Consider the following 5,000-nt stretch of genomic DNA (forward strand, 5'->3'; position numbering starts at 1 on the left):
TATGCGTTAAATGCATCAAAGTGTTATATGCGTTAAATGCATTTAAGCAGGGGTCTTCAACGTTTTTCAGGCCAGGGACCCCCAAACTGATGGCGAGATGAGCAGGGACCCCCTACTATATAAATTGCATACAATTTTGTTTATAATATACTGGGCCTAGTGCCAAATAAACATAGCTACCCTGTTATTGTGTATTCAATATTAACATTGAATTTAACCTAACATTTTTGAACAACAAATGTGACTTAACATTGAATTTAATTTAACATTTAACAACATGAAAGGTACAGGGTGGCCGTGCCACTGCCATTTATAAACATACATCTTGCAAACAACTCTGAGCTAACAATTAATAACAACTTATTAAAATAATTCACAGATATATGTTTTTATTTCATCAAACATAAAAAAGGGACAGTGAATCCTCAAGCATCTGTCGATGCCACACATCCTCCCACATTAGTGAGATGTATCTTCTTTTCAATAACTCCTGACTGACACGATCCAACGGATGACGGAGGAGGAGTCTGGCGCATGGAGTTGTGTTGACAACATAGATGTCATAGTGAGATTGACAGGTCAACAAACCAATCACACCGCTAGCAAGTTGTTAAGCTTGTAGGTAGTAGCATGCTAACATTAGCTAGGGGGCTCATACACCTCTCAAATCCTCTCCGACTTATTTTTCAGATACAATTAACGTTTTTTGACCTTGTACAGTGTCTATTTCTCTTTATTTATTTTTTTTAACTCTAAGCAAAAAAATGTCAAACTAACAATTTATAGGTACAAACAAGACCAGCTATGGAGTTTGGTCCGCCATCTTTCATTTTTGATCTTTGCGCTCTTTAGACTGGAGCAGAAACGCGATATGATTGGCTAGTGCCTGTGCTGTCGTATTTGCATGAAAGGTGCTGTGAGTGAACAGGTGCTCAGCTTGAGAGAGCTCCTGTGGGTAGCTGAATGTGTCGATTGGACTGAAAGATAACGTCTTCTCGATCAATTTATACGTTCGCTAAAATATGTTGGATTTATGTTAATGTAAATTTAAAGGGAATAAATACAAATCTGATTCGGAAGACATTTAAATTTGTGGGAAAAAAAATTGGTTGATTTTTGTATTTTTTTTTTTTTAAATATAAAACAAAATTGTCTTATCAACCAAACATTTCGCGACCCCCCTGCAGTACCTCCGCGGACCCCCTGTTGAAGACCCCTGCATTAAAGTGTTGTATGCGTTGTATGTGTTGCTTTGGTTATGTCCTTCAGACAGAAATGTAAAATAGAAGAATTACAAAAAGGAACTAAAATGAAAGGACAGAAAAATCTGTGTTCTTATCTCTGAGACATTTCTCCATGAAGCACATTCTCTCCTTAAAGCCCGCCTCCTTCAAGCCTGCCTTCTTAAAACCTGCTCTTTCTCCTTCATCCCTTTTCACTCTTCTTCCTCTATTCTCACATTCGTCCTTCGCTCCCTCTATCATCCCTCTCACACTTATCTTCTGCATTTGCTTTCTCTGTCTCTCTTTCTCTCTCTCTCCCCCGCAGGTCAGTGTTTCTTCTTTACCCTTCATGTTTTGATCTCTTTTCTTCCCCCTCTCCCGCGGTGCGAGTCAGGTGTGTCCAGTGCTGATGAGATCGCTGGGCAGGAGTAATTACCTCTGGTGCTCAAAAGCCAGCCGGCACTAACCCCATTCCCAAGCACAGCGCCAGCCAAGTCCTGAAAAAGCATATCATAGTGTATAGCCCCCCCCCCCCCCCCCCACACACACACACATATACGTACAGATATACACACAAAGAGCTGGACTTCAGTAAAATATGCAAGAGCAGCATTATGCCTGGGATTGATAAGCAATGGTCTCGCTACTTTGGGTTCCAGAATTTGTTCAAACGCAACATTTATGGGCTACTTCAATGGGCTTCCCCCAGCATTACATGTGTGGAGTGTTTGTGTGTTTGTCAGTTATACACACACACAGTCACAGATCTGAATGCAAATATAAATCCAAATGCAAGAAAGGACGAGAAGATGGAGCTGGAGAGGCTGAGGATGAGCGAGAGAAAGAGAGATAGAGAGAGAGAGAGAGATACAAAGAGAAAGACAGAGAGAGAGAAAGAGAGAGAGAAAAAGAAAAAGAGAAAGCGAGAGAGATAGATAGAGAGAGAGAGAGAGAGCGAGATAGAAAGAGAAAGAGATGGAGAGATAGAGAGAGAGAAAGAGAGAGAGAGAGAGATAGAAAGAGAGAGAGATAGAAAGAGAGATACACTTTGCTTCTCTTCCATCTATGTGCTCCGATCATAAAAGAAGCCAGTCTGAGTCACACCCCCATAACCCAGGATGCATTGCCTGTGTGATGTCAGAGTGAGATATGGGTGTGCAGAGAGAGGGGTGTTTTACGAGCGCTACAGAGTATGGGACATGACCCTGTGGATGGCCAGTCATCAGGTTTTTACTCACCTCACTAATCCTGCTAAGGACACACACACACACACACACACACACACATAAGCGCGCACACACACGCATAGAGTGCAGGACACAACCCTGTAGACGGCCAGCATTCAGATTTGTACTCACATCACTAATCCTATTAACGACACAAATTCTCACAGCCACTCTTAAAATCTAATTGAAATAATAACACACACACACACACACACACACACACACACACACACACACACACACACACACACACACACACACACTGCATTAAGTAGGTAACTGGTTGGGATTTAAATTCATTTAAAGGCAGTGCATTACCTTTTGTGATGGAACTGTTGTTAGACAATAATTCCAGTGTTCTGCATATAATTGTTTAGTTTCCTGATAGAAATTCACATGACTGCTGTATTCATATAGCTGTCTGTTCACTGCTCTATCCCTGGTCCTGGTAAGAAATCCACTCTAGAATCTCCTTTAAGCCTCGTCAGTGGTGTTTGTCTTTGCCAGCGGGCGTCAGTCATGTTTGTGTGCTTAATGAATGAGTGTGTGTGTGTGTGTGTGTGTGTGTGTGTGTGTGTGTGTGTGTGTGTGTGTGTGTGTGTAGCTACCGGTTAGTGCACACGGGTGGCACCACTGATTAATAGAGGCGGGCAGTGCCCACACAGCTTTCAGGAAGGGGGGCTGACTATCCACACACAATCACACACACCACACACACACACACACACACACACACACACACACACACACACAAACTCATACAGACTTAGCCATAAATTAAATACTCACACACACTCATACCTGTCCATACGCACACACAAACCTGTTCATATACCTACGCAAACACACACACACACACACACACACACACACACACACAACCCCTTCCCCCCCTAAAAACACTGTTAATGTACCCACAGATGGGAGACTGTCAGAACCTGCCAATAGCACTCATGGCGGGAATGATTAAGGGCCAATGTAATTAGACACAGGAAATTAGATCTGGATCTTTTTTTCCCCTTACCTCCCATACACACATACACACATACACACACACACGCACACATGCACACATGCACACATGCACACGCACACGCACACGCACACGCACACGCACACGCACACGCACACGCACACACACACACACACACACAAACACAAACATGCACACACACACCCATGCACACACTCACACACACCCACACACAAACATGCACACACACCCATGCACACACACACACACACACACACACACACACACACACACATACACACCCACACACACACGCAAACACGCACACACACACACCCAGGTGCTAATAATGCACGCACATGGCCAGTTGGCCTCCCGGCCTGCCATATTAAGCAGATAGGATCCGCTCATTAGCGTGATAAATCGGGTATAAGCCCGTGCCGGTACCTTAGCGGGGGGTCGCGGTGGAGTAAGTGTGAAATAACGGGCGTGCTATTGGGGTGAAATGTATATCGGCAGGACAGGAGGGTCCTTTAATTTCCTGAAGAGGAAGATGCTGGAGGCCTCGCAATAAGAGTGGTCAGCAGAGAGGACAAGGCAATCTGAACGCTGCTCCTGCCACAGTCTACGATGATTACATTAAGACCATGATGGATGACACACACACACACACACACCCCTCACGCATGCATGCACGCACACACGCATGCACGCACACACACGCACACACGTACACACGCGCGCACACATGTGGGCACACACAGAGACATACTCACACACACATAGACACAAACCCTTACACACAGAGACACATGTGCCATACACACACACACAGATGCACACATGATAGATACAGCTGGGTGTAAGAACCTAAAACACACACAGAATAGAGGGATAGACAACGAAGAAAGGACGATTCAAAATGGATGGTGTGAACATAGAGAAAACAGGGGGATGGTTTGTGACTGTGTCCTCTCTTCTCTGGGCATGTGTGTGTGTTTGTGTGTGTGTGTCAGATGGGAATGTGTGTACTTGTGACAGGATGGAAGAGGGGAGGCAGGATGACTGGGAACGTATGGATCAGTGTGTGTGTGTGTGTGTGTGTGTGTGTGTGTGTGTGTGTGTGTGTGTGTGTGTGTGTGTGTGTGTGTGTGTGTGTGTGTGTGTGTGTGTGTGTGTGTGTGTGTGTGTGTGTGTGTGTGTGTGTGTGTGTGTGTGTGTGTGTGTGTGTGTGTGAGCATATGGAGGAGTGTGTCAGTGGTGACTGGGCCTGATTTATGCACGCTCTCCTTTAATGAAATAGTTTCAGAGGCAGAGCCGGTAAAAGCTGGTAATGGATTGGGTGCTCTAATGTAATGAAATTACTCCTTTTCGGACTTTACAGAGCGAGAGAGAGAGAGAGGAAGAGAAAGAGAGGAAGAGAGAGAGGGAGAGAGAGAGAGAAGGGATAGAGGGATGAGAGAGAGGGGGTGGGAGAGAGAGAGAGAGAGAGAAAAAGAGGAAGAGAGGAAGAGAAAGAGAGGAAGAGCGAGAAGGAGAGAGAGAGAAGGGATAGAGGGATGAGAGAGAGAGAGAGGG

At 44.8% G+C, this 5,000-nt stretch overlaps 1 protein-coding gene across 1 annotated transcript in view; it reads left to right on the plus strand.

The window, feature by feature from the left end:
- slit3 (slit homolog 3) overlaps positions 1-5,000 on the plus strand; it is a gene marked incomplete at its 5' end in the record, with an annotated part of 211,477 nt that overhangs the window by 126,153 nt on the left and 80,324 nt on the right.

Source organism: Sprattus sprattus (genome assembly GCF_963457725.1).
Source record: "Sprattus sprattus genome assembly, chromosome: 8".
In the NCBI taxonomy this organism is placed as follows: domain Eukaryota; kingdom Metazoa; phylum Chordata; class Actinopteri; order Clupeiformes; family Clupeidae; genus Sprattus; species Sprattus sprattus.